Source organism: Triturus cristatus, chromosome 4_1 (assembly GCF_964204655.1).
Source record: "Triturus cristatus chromosome 4_1, aTriCri1.1, whole genome shotgun sequence".
NCBI classification, from domain to species: Eukaryota; Metazoa; Chordata; class Amphibia; order Caudata; family Salamandridae; genus Triturus; species Triturus cristatus.
The window spans coordinates 811,417,145-811,435,986 of record NC_140585.1 but is presented as its reverse complement, the minus strand read 5'-3'; the positions used below and the strand labels follow the sequence as shown (position 1 = coordinate 811,435,986).

Sequence of the window (18,842 nt, the reverse complement as noted above, 5' to 3'; positions counted from 1 at the left end):
TGCCTAAGTCCAAGGGTCTTCTCTCGCATTTAGGATTCCCGGGCACTCCTATACCCCACTCTTGCGTTTTTTCAAGCCAGGAAATGTTGGCAGCCATTTTGGGACTCGGACTCAGCCAAGTCACAAAAAAGTTTAAAAAATGAAGAAAAGGGTGCAGGGTAGGAATACCCTGACCTCCCTAGCCCTGGTGTTGGGGTTCCCCAACGACCCCTCCATGGCCTAAAAGCATTTTTTGGGGGTTTGCTACATAATCATGAATATTTGCAAATTATGTGCAAAACGTTGTTTTTAAAACAAGCGCGATCTCCACACTTCTTTTTATTTAAGCGCCAGGGTGGGCCAGGTCACAGGGCATGCTTTAAAATAGGGAGGTGGGCACAGCTCTTAAGGGCCAGGTCTCTATGTCCAGGGGTGCCCACCCCCGGGATATAGTTGTTTGCTGTCACTTGGCTGGAGTGATGACCGCTCCTGCCAAGCAAGAGCAAACAGTAAGTCCACTCCCAGTTGACGGAAGCAGGAAAAATGTTAGCTCCAGCTGGGAGCTTTTCATCTGTTTCCCTGCCCACTGTAAAGCGGGACCACGGGGGGCTTTGACACCTACTCCTCCTGCAACTGGTATTAATACTCGTTGGGGGATGAAATCCCCTTGGATGCTGAGGGTCCTTCGGGGCCAAGAACCTCCTGTTACCACCAGTAGGTCTCACACAGTGGGATTGCTGAGAGCTCGTTGGAGGCCCCACCCCCTTTCACCACTACTCTACAAATGCCTCCTGGTGCACTACTCGTTGGGGCATGAAGTCCCCTTGGTTTCTTAATGTTCATGGGGCAAAGAACACTTCCTGTTACCACCAGTAAGTCCCACACAGTGGGATTGCTGAAATCTTGTCGGAGGCCCCACCTTCTTTGTTCACTACTCTGCAAACGCACCTCCTGGCGCACTACTCAGGGGATGAAGTCCCCTTGGATGCTGAGGGCCCTTGGGGGCCGGGAACCCCTCCTGTTATCACCAGTAAATCCCACAAAACTGGATTGCTAATAGCTCGTTGGAGGCCCTGCACCCTTTCCCCACCCTCTGTACAACCCATGCAGCCACTCACAGACCCATTCAGCCACTCATACACCCACTCACAGACTCACACAGCCACTCACAAACCCACTCACACACCCACACAGCTACTCACACACCTACTCACAGACACATGCAGCCATTCACAGACTCACTCAAAAACGCATACAGCCATTCACAAATCCACTCATACACCCGCACAGCAACTCACTCACCCACTCACACATCCAAATACCCACTCACAAACTCAGACACAGACTCCTACAGCCTCTCACACACCCACTGTCCGACCTATACAGCTATTCACATACCCACTCTGAAAGATTACAGTTTAGAAATACAATTAAAAAACCTTCAAAATTCACAAAAACAAAACAAAGGAATGTTATAGTTTGGAAATAGAATTTTAAGAAACTTAGAAATTCACAGAAAAAACTAAAGGTTACAGGGACGTTATGGTTAGGCTCAGATTTAATTCATACAAAACCATAGAAATTCAGCAGTTATAGTTACCTGAGTTAATTATAACTTATGCCCCGAAATGCACTGCTTATGACCTCACATAATACATCGCTTATGACCTGGTCAGTGGCATCACTGATGACATCTCATATGACATCACTGATGACATCATCCACAGACCCACTAACACACTCTCTCAAATCCCCATACAACCTGTTATACACCCACCAACCACTCACATACCCATTCACATACCCATACAGCCACTCACACATACAGCTACTCACACAACCACTCACTCACCGATACAACTCACACAGTCACACACTCACCCTTACAGCTACTCACAAACCCACTTATTCAGCCAAACAGCCACTCACACAGCCTGTTACTCACCGATCCAGCCTCTCAACATAGCCATTCACTCACCCATACAACTAACACACACACCCACACAGTCACTTACACACCTACTCAATCATCCATACAGCCACTCACACAGGCACTCGCTCACCCATACAACCACTCACACACCCATTCGCTCACCCACACAACCACTTACATACCCATTCACACATCCATACACCCACTCACACACCCACTCATTCAGCCACTTACACAGACACTGACTGAGTGGGTGTATGGATAGGTGAGTGGGTGTGTCAGTTGATGTACCGCACAAACAGCCACTCACTCACCCATATACCCATTTACACACTCAGTCACTCACCGATGGAGCCACTCACACAGCCACTCATTCATCCATACTGCCTCTGACACAGGCACACACCTACCCATCCAGTCACTCACACACCCACTCACTCACCAATACAACTACTCACACAGCCAGTCACTCACCCATACTTATCCTCACGCACCCACTTATTCGCCCATACAGCAACTCACAAACCCACTCATACAGCCAATCAGATACCCATTCACACACAGATACAGCCAGTCACACAGCCACTCAGATGACGTATCTTAGAAATTGTATCACTCCTTAATAGTATTTAAAAAAATAGTAATTTAACTTATACAGTAGATCACTATTTATATTTAAGTCTCAGAAACGTTTACAAAACAGTTTCACAGACTGGATGATGTCATTAGCGAGGTCATCAGTGCTGTTACTCACCATTTCATGATTGATGTAATGTGTGAGGTCATAAGCAGTGCATTGCGGGGGCTTAAGTTCTAGTTAGTTTGGGTAACTAAAACTGCTGAATTTCTATGGTTTTGTACGAGCAAAATCTGAGCCGAACTGCAACGTACCTGTAACCTTTGTTTTTTTTGCAGTGAATATATATACACACACAACAACTGATGACATTTTAAATAATGAGGCAAGGGTCCAAGGTTCATGACCCAAGATTTATGTACCTCGGAGTTTGCTCAGAGGTTCACAAACCCTGGCTCAGTGTCCGTAAACCGACAGCACAAGTTATGTAAAAGTTTTTCAAGCAAATGGGAGCTTTCATTTCGGACTCCCCAACATGTTCCTCTGGGTCAGGTGATGCTCTCGCATTCTCGCTCTTCTCAGTTTTTTTCAGGAGTGATCCCACCATCCTGTAATGGCAATTGCAACAGCAAAACAAATCCCTCATCCAGTGGAGCGGGGATTACATTTAGGTCCATGGATGGTCTGAAAAGGCATGTTTGAGAACTGTCTGCTGACTAATGGTTAAGCTTTTGCTAACTTTTATCCAGTCCAAGCACACCCCAAACATTTTATAATGCTAAAACTATCTGAAAAACTATTGAATGGGTTTACACCAAAACAAGCAAAAGCACTTCTTTGAGTCAAGCTCAAGTGTAATGCCAAATGTAATGTATTTTTATTCATTGTGCAGAGCAAAGATTCCTGTGGGAGATCTAATGGGAAATACCATTTTTTTTAACCCCAGGCCTCTTTATTTCCATGTCCTCTTCTTCACAAGTCTGGATGGAACTTGCCATGCTGAACATAAACCAGAATAACTATTGTTGGGAGAGTTTTGTGCAGACTTATCACATTGAGCCAATGGTATTAACAAAATGAGGAGCAGCTTCTCAATGGAAACTCTGTCCTAACTATAACTACACACTGGATATTGCTCATATTTAATATATATGATATACTGTCTGTGGCACGACAGTTGTATAAAACCATAGATGCATTTTTAAAAATTGCATAGTAGGCCTCAAACTTTCGACTAAGTTTATTATAAATAAAACCCACAGTGGCAATGAGCATCTTTAACATATAGGTAGCATGCTCCGGCTGCCAAAGTCATCACTTCTCAAACCCAGTCCAGATTCATTCCATCACACGATATTGCTCTCAAGATCACAGTAACTCTATCCCCCCTGCAGTCCATGTGAAATAAAGTTAATTTAGTGCATGGTTAGAAATAGATAGTACATCCACCATTTTTTTTGAAAAACTGATACAAAAGTCATGTCCGTGATTTCTTCCACCAGACTGTGGAACCTGTTGCTGCTTGTAAATGTAGTATCTCCCCGGCATTAAAATCCTCAGTCTATGAAATCGGAATACCACCACTCCAAACCTTATATACCTACTTTTCCGCTTCACTGTTATTTTCTATTTCTGTGACTGTTTAATGACTATTAAGGGGTCACTTTTTCCTACTTCTCCTTTTGTCATCCTTCAAAAAAATTTAACCTTTGTTGTCTTTGCTAACAAGATGTGCCAGTTTGTAATCAGGAAGTTCCTTGGCCACGAATATGGATTGTGTACACTCAATCTTCCTCACAAACTTTCACAACTTAGCACAAGTCCATTTTTGAGACTTTTTCACACCACCATGCAAGTCATCCTCTTCCTTACCACACATCCACTCACTCTCTGAATCCACTTTAGAGCCATTGCATCTAGCATGCATAGATCAGTGCTGAATAATATATATAGGTATAGGTTGTAAATTTATATAGAGCGACTTATCACCCACGAGGGTATCCAGGTGCTGTCCATGGGCTCATGGAGAGTAAGTGAGTGGCCCAGAATCACAGGGTGCTGCACCAATGCCGAGACTCAAATCTGGATCCCCAGCTCCTGAGACGGCAGCTCTGGCCGCTGCACCACATCCTCTCCCTCCTAATATGCAAATAACATTTCTTCTATAATTGCCATCCAAGGCAATCAGTGTGAGCTGTGTACTGCTTGTAACACATCTTTCACTGCCTCCACCTATCTGTTTTCCCTCATATTGCACTCATGCATCCTATCAAGTATAATTACTTCTTGCAAATAAAAACATATCATGCCTTCTGTGTGGTACACCCCCTGGTGCTCAGTGTGGCAAGGATAATTCAGCATAATCACTAAACATGTCAGCTTCTCACAACTCCGAGGCCCCCATTGCAAGTTTCAGTATCCCATGCGGAGTGGTAACTCCAGGTGGGATCCCGCTTTGGGCCATTAGGAGTAGTCTGCATCGCTGGGTCTTGTAATTCTGGGCCCGGCGATACCAGGCTCAGTTTCATTAGGTTTAAATCCTGACCCTGAGGAAGTGCTTCAGGGACAGGTGCAGGGGATGGAGAGCAGCAGCCCGACCCTTGCAGCACCACATTGAGAGAAGATAATGCTCCCTCATACTGCCACAACCCTGATCCCCTATCCGTACAGCCCAGCCGAGTAATCCCCGCCAGTTCTTTTTCTGACACTTTTCACCTCTTTTAATCAGGTGGAAAATGTCAGCATTTTGTTCCCGGAATCGAGGAAAAATCCCATGGAAAAGAACCTGGTATATCCGGGTCTGTGCATTTTACCCATTCTGAGGAGCAAACTCTTAATCATGATTTTTTGGGATTTTGGGGCAATGATATGTGCCGGAATTAGGAATTCCAGCCCTCTAGTAAGTACCCCGCTTCAAAATCTGCTGAACTCATAATAATACTTCAAAAGAGCAAAGTGTTAGTATTTTTCAGAGAAAGAAAAGTGAACAATAAATGTTAAGTGGGTAATTGGTAGCCAGTCACTTGAAATTATAAACACATTGTTATTTGTTCATTTTGGTTCCAGCTTAATGTGGAAAACACATGTTGGAAAACATATATAAAGAACTTTGGCAATAGGAAAATGACTGCTCTCCTTTTTTCCCAGAGGACAAACAAAATATTGTGGCATTAAAGACAGTATATTAAGACAAAATTCCTGCACCTTTGATATAAGCGTTAGAGCATTTACATTCAAATCAATTAAATTACATAAAAAGTCCATATCAAAATATATCTGTCTATACTGAAAGGTTGATGAGAGGCACTACAGATAAATACAGTAATGAGTCAATGAGCAATAAGAGTTCTTTTGCAGGTTTTGTTAGTTGTGCGTTGTAGATTCTTTATTTCATATATCCTTTAGACATACATTTAGGTACAGCCAACGGGTTTCACCCTTGAAAGGGCTTCTTCAGGGCTGTAAGTACATACAATGGAGTTTGTTTTAAGACACTGGTAATTAATCTTATCAGGATTTACAAAACAGTTAAACTGTTAAAATTGGCCCAGATGGTCTTTAGGAAAGAAGTCAAAAGAGAAAGAAGAACCAGTTGTGGAGAGTCATGATAGTGATGGTGAACTCATGCCAAGAGCCGAGTTGAACTGAGAGAGTGTGCTCTATCCCAAAGACAGTTTTGCAAATAGATTTTTTTTTAAAAGAGTGTGATGACTGCCAAATAACAGTGTATCCCAAGTGTGTTCTAGGAAATTTATGAATGTTCGGCGCCAACAGCTTACTACATTTTTTTATTAGATTAGTCAAGGTTCGTGTGTCCAAATTACGAAACGCCAGTAAAGAGCTGTGTCAAAAACGTCCCTTGCTCAGTCCGATATTGTGCCACTGCCAGAATTTCAAAAGCCTAAGTATAGAGAGACGTCAATTAACCTCTGCGTGGTTTGAGCAACAAAGCATTGACATGGTGACAATACCTATGACTAATTCTTGAAAAATAGGCAAAAGTGGTGTCTCCACACGCCACAGTTGTAGGAGAGCGGTGATCCATGGCGAGGTAATATAGGCTATCAAGGCTAGTGTTAGATTAGGGATTGAATTTAAAGATTAAAAATAATTAAAAGTCCCGGTAAGGTGAATGGGAGGCGGTAGTCCTAACAGCGCCCAGTGATGACCAGAGAATCGGGCATCGTCATACCTAAGCATGTTCGCAATAACCTCAGTAGTCCTGTTAGCCTCTGGCGTTTTGAAACGTCTGTAAATAGTGTTCCCTGTAACGTGTGGTAAACGGGGTGGAATCTCTAACCGCCACCAAACTGGTATACAGAAAGTTCTTAGACCAAATAAGGCCTGATCGCAGTAGAAGGGGAGGGGGCATATCGAAAAATACCCAAGGATAAGTGAAAAATGTAGGTGTTAATTACAAGTAAGTAGCCATATACATTATCCTAGATGCACCCAGAGAACAAAATGAAATGCACAAGTTACGCTAGCCTGCATAAGCAATAGCGCAATACTCTTAAAAGACGCAAACTCAAAGAGTTTGTCAGATGCTCACTCTCGTATAAACAAGAAGAACACACAGTACGATTTCCTTTCCATCTTGGTCAATTTTATCAGTGTAACTGTTTTGTATATCCTGATAAGATGAATTACCAGTGTTTTAAAACGAACTACATTGTATGTACTTACAGCCTTGAAGATTCCCTTTCAAGGGTGGAACGCGTTGGTTGTGCTTAAATGTATGTATAAAAGATATATGAAATATACAACGCACAACAAACAGAACCTGCAAAAGAACTCTTATTGCTCATTGACTCATTACTGTATTTATCAGTATTGCCTCTCATCAACCTTTCAGTATTTTGTATTTATCTATGGCCATGTGGCAGCTGGCAATTTGAGGTGGGCAATACATGTGCTTGAAAATATTAGTGACCAGACTGGGTAGTGCAGTTGTAACAAACCCTGCTGCCCTTTTCCTGTTTTATGTCTGGTAGTGTGAAAATTCAGCTTTACATTTGGGACTGGTTTTAGTAAGGATTTGTGCAAAAGCATGTTTCCAGATTTTGATATATTTGATACCACCTTTCTGTAGTTTCGTGCATAATTACATTTGGCTTGATCTGGAACAGGCTTTGTATATTTGCTTTCAGTATAAAAAAATCCTTGCGCCTTCTTTGAAAAAATTAGGTCATCTAAAGAAACAATACTAGCTTTGTCCACCAAACTGATATCGAATAAGAAATTAAATCAGATTTTTTTTTACAGAAATACAGTTTTCTTTGTACAGTCGTCATTGTGTGAATGTTCCTAGATTTAGCTTTTTGGACATTTGATGTATGAAAAATATTTGTATATTATTTGTGATCCAACAGTTAGATAAATATTTTTTAAATGGAGTCTGGGTGGATTACCGATAGGGGCACGCATCTCAAAAACAGAGCAAGAGCCAAGTAAGAAGAGCTTTGCAATCTTTGCAGAAAAGATGTCCAGGATTTAGCGCATGTTTTACTTCTATGAGAATATTTAAGGTTGCTGCGTCGTAAATGTATAAGACAAATTATTTAAGGAATTCATTTGGGAAGGTCTTTTAGCAATCGTTTAATTATTTTAATACATTTTAGTACTCTTTTCCATACTTCATAATACATTGTATTCTTCTTTTTCGTAATCTTTTTATTTATGGAAGATTATCCTTTTTTTAAGTAACACTTCGCTGGTCATTCAGAGAAAGCGATGTTACTGTTGCAATTGGCTTGTAGAGCTTGCTGCTTAGGTGCCTAGCCTCCCTCTCCACAGTCCATCACTGCAGCAGGCCTTAGAAGATATCCCCTCACTGTTGATTCTGCACTTGGTTGAGCTTATAGTTTTGCTCCAGATGTCAGTGTTATGAGTAGGGTGAAGGAACCTAATCCACTATATCTTAGTGTTGTACTGGTCAACATACAAGCCCTTAATAATGGACATATCTTGAGACTACAAAGTCCTGCACATTGATGGAACTTCTCATAAAGGTAGTCTTGCCCTTGTCTCTCAGGAATTTTTAAACTGCTCCATTGTCAATTGATAAGTGGGGAGAACTTTAAAGCACTTTAGTCTAGATGACACACATTCCTTTAATCAACCTTTCAAATTTTTCGGATTTACCATCCAATCAATCAAGATTTAAAGTCTTTGACTGAACTTTCTGACCTAATAGACTAGATTTGCCTTCACCATCAAAACATAATTATACTTGGTGATTTTAGCATTCATATTGACAAGATACATGATTCAAGGGTGCAACAATTGTTTGATCTAATGCATTCTTATGGTTTAGCCCAGATCATTCTGCGCTTAATAAGTGGCATGCTTTGGATCAGATTTGTGTTCAGTTCAATTCCTTAACCTTTCTTTCCTCACCTGGACATACCATAAGCTACCACAATCATACTTTGTGGGGTGTGGAAAACAAAATATAATCTACCATATCCAATAAGATCATTGAGGCTGCCACTAGGCCCTTTTCTTACTTAATTTCCATTTCACCTGCCTTAGAATATTTTAACAAGACAGATGCCCTGGAAAAGGAACCCCCCAAAAAAGCTCTTTAAAATTGCACCGCAAAAAGTGCCCAATATGAGCAGGTGTCGTTGTCTTAGAAAGACTGAACAGAAATGGCATTCCTCAAATGACCGTAAGGCTCTGTCTTGCTACAAACAATAACTGAAAACTTATAATAGAGAAGTCCTTCTGGCTGAATCCCCTTTCCTCTAGCCGTTCTTGATGTTCCGATTATTCAATATGTTAACACTTTTTACTCTCCCTCTCTGTAGTTCCTTCTCATTGCATCTTTCTCAAGAGTTTTGTGATAAAATTGTGACTCATTTCTCCTCCAAAATCCAAAAGATGTATGCAATAATTAAGAAATATGCAATCTTCTCAGATGACAGCCTTCTTGTGTAGTCTTCCCTTTTTCTGCTATGAGTTGATAACTCTTTATTCCATCTTATTCAGAATAGACCGAATGAAGACACACTAGTGATGATCATATCTAGCTTGCGTAATGACTTGTGTCCAATCTCTATCCTACAGGCCTAGTCCTCCGTGGTGTGGTTGTGCCAGCTCTAACCAACAATGTTAATTTCTGTCTTTCCTCTGAGATTCTACCCAGCGAGTGGAATAAAGGGATAGTTATGCCACTGTTAAAAAAGACAACCAACTTAGCCCTAGGGTGATGGTTATTGACACGTTGCTCTCCTTCCAGCTTCAAGTAAGATTACTAAACAGGTTGTGGCTAAATAAGTGTTGTCACAATAACAACGAGAGGGTGAGGGACAGTCACTCTTGATCCCCCATGGTTAATGATACGTCAACAACAAAAGAGTGAACAAAGTAAGGAGCAAACTAGAAGTAACAGCGTGAGCAAAAAGTTGTGTTTTTAAGAGAACCCTCACTCACCAACCTGGTTGGTGACATGCTTCATCATCGGGTTCCACCAGAGAGGCCGAATGCCTCTCTGGTGTGCTACAACGCCTGAACTACAGCGGAGCTGGTTTTTGATGGAAAGGGGAGTGAAAAATTTAAAAGGTGAGTGGTTTTAACCAATAACCAATTTAATTTTGGCAAACCAAATACCGAACTAAAAACAAGTGGGTTGGACAGAAGCCGGCCAATTAGGTGGGACAAGGCTTATCCAAATGGGGGAAGGTCAACATGTTTCTGCTTAATGAGCCCAGTCGGCTAAGCATTCATCAGGACCATAGGGAACACCACGGCGGTATGCACACGCTAAGGTGCACCCAAACCAATGGTGTGTTAGAGCGGTAGGACTCACTGTTTTACCGCATGAGCCATCCTGTAATTAAGGGGCTAGTAACGCCTGTAAAAGGAAAAAACAGACATAACACACATAAAGACTTATACATATAGACACATTGTGTCACTTGAATATCTTATGCTTTACGTGATTCAGGTGAACACAATTGGTTGGCCCATGCTGTGAAGGGGGAGTGGGTGTCAAATAACGTTAAGTGGTTATCAAGACTCCCACACAAAAAAAGAGAGTGGTGCTCTGTGTGAGCTGTGGGACCTGTACTTTTATCAACGTGTTTTCGTAGTGGTCCTGCGCACAAATTGTGTCAGTGAAGTCAAAATAACAATGTATTGACTAGCCGGCCAGCGATGTGCTGTCGGCGTGGGCTATATTAGCCGTAGTGTTTGCCTTTAAAAATATATATACACACATATATACATATATAGCGGACTCGTGCCAGTGGAGTACATGCTGAAATGAGCACACATGGTGTTTGCCAGGCGCTGTTGCTCCAGTGCATGACTATCAATTTGGTACTAAAAACAACAACAACATGGAAAAAAAGGGGGCTGAATTCTTACTCAGTAAACCAGTATTTGTTGCGTCATGGGTCCGAGAGGGGGGTAGTGAGCTATAGTATCTATGGGAGTAGATAAATAAGAGAACCTTGTTGGTCTGGGTACTCGTAAAAGAAACTCACTGGGACCAGAGGGACGCGATGGTAAAGGGAAACTACTTACTTCCATGCTCGCACACTCCCGCAAGGTACCTGGATCGGTCCTGCTCGGCCCGGATCTTGGTGAGTATGGAGTGAGAGCCGGAATAAATACAGATGCAAACCTTTCACGTGATGCGGAAATGCGTGTCACGTGATAGCAACAGCGTCCGTGAACGCGTGACATCATCAACAGGGGCGTGTGTTGGCGGCCGAGCCCCCAGACCTAGTCCCATTGGGATTGGTAGTTTAGAAAGTGGTGGGCTGAAGTAAGATATGTTAGTTTTTTCAGCGAGCATGACAAATAATGGCGACAATATTTCGTCATGTTTACTTATGTTTGGAAATGGCCGGTGATTGTTGACTACTTTAAAGTGCCACGTGATATCTGAAAACTTTTCAAAGAAAAAAATTTTTCCTTTACACTTTACGGGAGGGTTCCCTAAGTGATTACTGGTTTAATGAGGACATTAAAGAGAGGCGCTTTGCGTTTAGTGTCTGATGGTGACCCACTGCATTGGTCAGTTCCGATGAGAACATAGGGGGTCTAAAGGAATCCTAGGCAGTGCTACAAAGAGGCCATCAAGGTGTTTGTCCTAATGGTGGAAAGCAACCCATATTTCAATTCTTCAAGACGGAGTTCCACGGGATGTTATCATTAAGACCTGTGAGGTGAGTCGAAAGGCGATAGACCCACCTTTGCTCTTTTTCAAAGAGTAGTTGCTGGGTCTTTTGTCCTGGTTTCAATTTTTCAATGATTGACCAAGTCATATCGTTCGTGGTATGATTGGCCAAAAGGAAATGTTCTGTCAATTTCGTGCTTAGTTTTCGACAGCGAATGGTACTGCGATGTTCGCATATGCGCTGTTTAATTTTCCTCCCTGTAATCCCGACGTATCTTAGTCCGCATGGACAAGTGATGAGGTAAACAACGTCTGTAGAGTTACAGTTTGTGTGCGTTCTCTGCACCCATTGTCTCCCTGGTTCAAGTTCAAGGTATTTCGAGGGGGAAGTCAGGTGGCAGACGCTACATGAGCCGCAAGGGTAGTGACCAACAATAGGAGGAAGGCCCCACGCACCAGTAATAGACTGGTTTTGATCTTTGTCTGATATCTTCGGGCGAGTGTGGACCAAGGCATCCTTTAAACTCCTTGCTCTTTTGTAAGAGAATAAAGGTTTATCCCAGTTGTGCTTGTTGCTCGTCAGGATATTCCAGTGCTTTTTAATGGACTTACTGACTGCGTTTGATGCTGCATTGAAAGTCGTTACACAAGTGAGAGGTATGGAATCCTGATCATCTCTCACATGGTCTTCTAGTAGAGCGTCTCGATTCTGATTCCGGGCCCGCTTGTTGCTCCTGGAAAGGATTCTATCAGGGTAACCCCGAGATTTCAATTTCGATGTAAGCTCTTGTGCTTGTTTCTTGTATGTAGACACTTCGCTACAGTTCCGACGGAGACGCAAAAATTGCCCAAAGGGGAGGTTTTCCCTCAGAGGGCGAGGGTGGTAACTGGAAAAATGTAACAGATTATTCTTTGCCGTCGGTTTATGGTGAGTCCTGGTTTGGAGGGTATCACCTGTTCTAGTGATTACCACATCAAGGAAGATCATCTCGTCCTTGTCATGTGTGTGGGTGAATCTGAGATGGGGATCGCAAGTATTTATCCATCCAAAGAAATCTTTGAGGCAGTCCTCAGAGCCCTGCCAAATGATCAGCACATCGTCAATGTACCTTTTCCAAAAGAAGAGGTTTGACTGAAAGGGGTTGTTGGGATCCAAAATGAATTTTCCTTCGAAGTCGAAAACATACAACCCGGCTACCGAAGGCGCAAAAGTGCTGCCCATTGAAGTTCCTGTGATTTGTTGAAAAAGGTCACCCTTATATTCGAAAAAGTTCCTCTTTAGTGCGAGAGTGGCACAGCTGACAATGAATTCTCGCGGAGTCGTGTAGTTCCAATCACTGGACTCAAGGGTGCGTCTCACGACATTGATGGTGTCATCCTGCGGGATGCAGGTGTACAGACTTTCGATATCCATTGTCACAAGGAAGGATACATCTTCCGGGAGAACCATCCCTTGAAGTAGTGATAACAGACTTTTGGTGTCTTTCAGATAAGTGCTTGTTGATTGAATCAGTGGCTTCAGAAAAAAATCACAGTAACGTGACAGGGGTTCCAGCAATGAGCCAATCCCTGACACAATGGGTCGACCAGGAGGTGGTGTCTTGTTCTTGTGCGTTTTTGGTAAGGTATAGAAATAAGGAATCTTCCCTTCACTAGTAGTGAGGAAAGTTGCTTCTTGTTTGGTGATATAGCCATTAGTTTCGGCGTCATTGACCAAATCATGAATGATACCTTGGAGTTCCAAAGATGGATCCGTAGTCAAAGGTTTATAACTAATGGGATCATTAAGGAGACGTCTACATTCCCTGTCGTAGGCAGTGGTATCCTGAATGACTACTCCTCCACCCTTGTCTGCCGGTTTAATCACGATGTCTGTGTTTGACTGCAGAGAGAGAAGCGCTTGAAATTCGCCCGCCGTCATGTTCTTGAAACGGTCGGGTTCAATGAAGGCTTCGACATCGTTAGAAACCGCCTGTTCGAATGCTGTGATTTCCGGCGGTATAGAGTGTGGGGGAGGAGTAAAATTGGATTTGATCTTAAATCCAGTATCACTTGACGGAGAGTCGGTACTGTCCGAAGGTGTTTTCTCAAAAAAGCTTTTGAGCTTGAGTTTTCTGAAAAAGTTGGAGAGTTCGCATCTTAGTTTAAAGCGATCAAAATTGGCTGTAGGTATGAAACCTAGCCCCTTCTCCAGGACTGAAGTTTCATCGGACGTAAGTGTTATGGATGATAAATTAGTGATCAGACTCATTGGTTGCTGGGGCCTGCCCGTTGTGTCTTGCTCCTCGTGTTGTCCCCCACTGCTTCGTCTTGCTGCCAATGGACCTGGGTGGAGCCTCTTCTTCGGCCCCTGCCTCTCCTGCCCCTCTCTAAAAAAGGAGGGCGGTATTGGTTCTGCTGGAACTGTGGAGGTGGAAAGAAACCAGGGTTCCAACCCATCATTGGGTGGAACGGGGGTGGTTGAAAGGGGGGTTGTTGGTAGGGAAGCCAAGACTGGTTATTGTATTGTCGTCTGTTTCTTCCTCTCCCCCGATGTCGAGCCTTGTAGCTGCCACTGCTTGAATCACTACCAGTGGATTCGTCAGCTGAACTATCAGTGCCGAAATCATTTTTGGTCGGCGGAGTATAGTCTGGGCTGGTGTAAGGATATGCTCGCACATAGGACCATTTGGACAGATCTTTCTGGAATTTTTGGGCTTTTGAGTGAGTGAGAGAGTCTTTGTATTCAGTCATTTCTCTGTTCAGTTCTTCTAGTCGTTTCTTAAATCCCACTAATGTCGATTTGAAATGGGTTTCCGTTAGTTGGATTTCCACCATTATGGCCTCTGAGAGCCTCAGTGCTGTTTTAATAATCAGCACCAGCCAATCCCTGGTGCAGTGCCAGGCAATTTGGGCCCATTCCTTCCTAAACTGTGCATCATCTAGGAAAATTCGGGGGGCATTGGTGACCAGTAACCCTTTGGGTGCTATATTGTTCCTGAGATATTCTGTAAGAATTGTGCCGTGGAGAATAGTGCGTATCCGTCCCCGTTTCTGCTCACTTAATTTATCCCACTCAGTGGTTTGTGAAATAGTTTGAGCAATAGAAGGATCAGAAAACAGTGAGGGATCTGCCAAAAGGGCATCATCTGGCTGAATCCCCTTTCCTCTAGCCGTTCTTGATGTTCCGATTATTCAATATGTTAACACTTTTTACTCTCCCTCTCTGTAGTTCCTTCTCATTGCATCTTTCTCAAGAGTTTTGTGATAAAATTGTGACTCATTTCTCCTCCAAAATCCAAAAGATGTATGCAATAATTAAGAAATATGCAATCTTCTCAGATGACAGCCTTCTTGTGTAGTCTTCCCTTTTTCTGCTATGAGTTGATAACTCTTTATTCCATCTTATTCAGAATAGACCGAATGAAGACACACTAGTGATGATCATATCTAGCTTGCGTAATGACTTGTGTCCAATCTCTATCCTACAGGCCTAGTCCTCCGTGGTGTGGTTGTGCCAGCTCTAACCAACAATGTTAATTTCTGTCTTTCCTCTGAGATTCTACCCAGCGAGTGGAATAAAGGGATAGTTATGCCACTGTTAAAAAAGACAACCAACTTAGCCCTAGGGTGATGGTTATTGACACGTTGCTCTCCTTCCAGCTTCAAGTAAGATTACTAAACAGGTTGTGGCTAAATAAGTGTTGTGTCACAATGCATAAGTTAACTATTTGGACCCGTGGCATCTGTAATTCCGCCTAAGCAGATGTAATGAGACCGCCCTGGTATTTTCCCTTGACGAGCTAAGTTTGAAGGACACTCTGCCCCCTTTCTTGTCAACCTATCTGCAGTTCTTGATGCTGCGGACCACTAAATTAGTCTGAAATGCTTTAAGGAATCACTTCTCAATGGACCGACGCTGGCCTGGTTAGAATCCTTTCTAAAACATTGTTCGTAGTTGGTTGCACTTCCTACCTTCCACTCCCCTGCAGAGGCAGCAATTTGTGGTGTCCTAGAAGGTTCCACCCTTTAACCCATACTTTTTAACATGTACATACATCTGCTGATTTCTCTCATCGCATCTTTTGGATGTATGGTTACTTCATATGTGGATGACACTCAGCTTATTATACGCCTGAACTACAAGCTTCCTACTCAGCAGTTAGTTTAACATCCTTTCTCTCCAATGGACAGCACTGGATGTCTTCCAAATGTCTACAGGTTAATGCCGCTATGACTAAAATTCAATTTCTTGGCAAAAACACAGGAAGGTGGCAAGATTCGCTTTGGTGCTCCTCCTTCGACACTATCCATTTGCCTGGGGCCAAGTTTAAATCCCTGGGTATTTATATTGACATCAATAAAACACCAGATCAAAGCAATTAAAGTCAGAAGAATTGTACTTCCTTTCCTTCCAACTCATTTGCATATGTACAGATAATCTATGTCTGCTCCGGTTGCAGGATCGATTTTTGTAATTTACTGTTCCTTCGTCTCCTTGATTCCATCTTGAATTAGCTGCACAGAATTCAAAACTTTGCTTTTTGAACAGCGTGTAGGCTATGGAAATTCAATCATGTCACTTAAGCACAATGTTGGACTTAAATGGCTTCATGTGAAGCAAAGAATAGTGTTCAATCAATCAATTCGTACTTGTACAGCACAGCTTGTCCCCCGAGAGGTTATTCAGGCACTTGCTGCCAGTCTTAGTTGAAGAGCCAGGTCTTGAGGAACAGGGTGAAGCCTGATTTGCATATGGATGGGTCCAGACTGGAATGGTGTGGCGAGCAAAATAAGGATGAACTAAACCCAGATCTGTGATTGGGGGTGAATGTTTGACAATGTTCAACATTCCGTCCATCGTCTTTTTGTGTTGCAGGTTGTGAATGAGACTGGCGACTGCATTCTTGATCATCTGGAGTCACTGCATGAGTTCAGTGGTGGTGCCTACATAGAGTGCGTTGCCGTAGTCCATTCAGCTGGTGATGAGGGCTTGTGTCACCGTCTTCCTGGTGTATATTAGGAACCCCTTGAAAACTTTGCAGAGCAGGTGGAGCGTGTGGAAGGAGGCTGAGAAGATGGCATTAAACTGACGCTTCATGGAGAGTTTGCTGTTGAAGATGATGCAGAGGTTGCGGGCGAGGTATTTTAGCATGGGGGTGGGTTCAAATTCCAACAGCCACCATGAGTTGTTCCAGAGGGCCATGTGTCTGCCGAAGATCAGAACTTCAGTCTTGTTCATGTTGAGCTTCAGATAATTGTCCCTCATCTAGGCTGGCATGTTTCTTCATACCGTTGTGGAAGTTGGTCTTAGTCAGTGCGGGGTCAGCTGAGAGCAAGAGGATGATCTGCGTACCGTCAGCATAGGAGATGATGACGTCATACAATCTGACAATGTCTGCGAGTGGAGCTATGTAGACGTTGAAGAGGGTTGGGCTGAGGAATGAGCCTTGGGGGGACGGCACAGATGGTGTGCTTTGCTTGCGAGTTGAAGGGAAGGGATGTGGACATGCCATCCATCTTAGCTCATCGTGTGCGATTCCAATCTGGTATAGTCGATTGATAAGTGTGCGGTAGAAGACTGTGTCGAAGGCTGCTGAGAGGTCGAGCAGGATCAGTGAGGCTGATTCTCCTCTTTCGAGTAGGGTGCAGATGCCATCTGTGGCAGCAATCAGAGGTGTCTCTGTGCTAAAGTTGGCTCTGAAGCCTGATTGAGACAGGTTCAGTAAGTTGTTTCTCTCAAGGTGTTTGGTGAGTTGGAGGTTGATGTCCTTCTCCAGTACTTTGGTGGGGAACGGGAGCCATGAGATTGGATGGTAGTTCTAGAGCATGCTGGGGTCTGCAGAGGGTTTCCTTAAGAGGGTCTTACCAGGCATTGGGAAAGTTGGCTGTGGTTAAAGATGCATTGAGGATGGTGGTAAGCTACCTTCTGATTTAGTCTCTTCTGAGGTCGAAAATACAGTTAAGCAGAGGTCAGTGGATGGTCTTCAGTGGATGGTCTTCAGTGGATGGACTTCGTAAGTGTGGCTGTGTTCAGTGTGCTGACTTGTTCCCATGCAGTGAGTGGATGGTCAGTGGTGGAGGTTGATGCGGTGCTGAGGAGGTCGGGGAGTTGGGGATCGTAGTTTCTGTAAATGGTTGCTATTTTGCTGGGAAAGAGGTCGGACAGTGCATTGCAGAGTTCCTACGAGGCAGGGATTGAGTTTTCAAGGCCCTATGCCTTATGGATATGGTCTTCTACAGCATCAAGAAATTACCCCTTGTCCCCTTTTTAACTCCATAACTTGAAGAGAAATCTGCATTCCAATTCACAATTACTTTATTCTATTCCTTGAGCCAGGGAATCCAGGGTGGACGGACGCGCCCGTTCCATCCTCAAGCCTCAACTGTGAAATGCTCTTCCTATGGGGACCAAAGCCATTGTGTCTCAACTATTCTTTAGGATGGAGTTGGAAAACTGCTTGTTGCGTTAGAGGCTCCCTTCTTCTGTCTCAGGTGTCATTTTAGCTACGTTCCTAGCGCCAAGATGGCCTTGTAGGACGATTCAATTTTTAGACATGTTCTATACTGAAAATGCATATTTCGTTTTTGTATCCTTCATGTATTTTGTGGAAGACTGATTAAGATTATTAATAAATAAAAAAAATAGAGATCTCCAGTGCTCCAGTGCAATAGGAGTCCGATCAGTGATAGGCAGAAAAAAGGTGGTGGGAACAGATTTTTATAGCTTCTCAGCTTGTATCACTCATTGGTGAGCCTACCAGCCGCACCGTACAGACATAAACGCAATTATGACTAAGTGCTTCTCCAAGCACTAGATTTACCCACTGTTCCTGATGAAATGTTTTTCAAGATCACACCATGCAACACAATCGAGTACCAGTGTGCAAATTTCGGTTTAACAAGTGCCAATCAGTTTCATGGCAGGTCTGAAGCCTTCAGCCAATCCTGTTTTTTTTTTCTTTTTTAACCAACATCGCTTTGTTAGCTATGTAGTATTTTGTTGGGCTATATTTTATAAATGATGCTGCAGGTGTTGCTGGGCAGCTTTACCTTTCACACTGTAAATGCCACGTGATTATATAATTCTTCACTATGCCTAAATACCTTAGCACAGTAACCTTTAGAGTGTCAATGCCACAAAATGCAATTTATTTGGAAAACCGACAGCTATACGGTGTTGTTGGGCATCCCCTTAGCCAACCATGTTACTTCGCCACCCTTGCTGCCAACCTTTGCCGCAG

General features: G+C 43.2%; 1 protein-coding gene across 21 annotated transcripts in view; it reads left to right on the top strand.

The window, feature by feature from the left end:
* GRIP1 (glutamate receptor interacting protein 1) overlaps positions 1-18,842 on the top strand; it is a 1,150,044-nt gene that overhangs the window by 916,788 nt on the left and 214,414 nt on the right. The window lies entirely within an intron of this gene.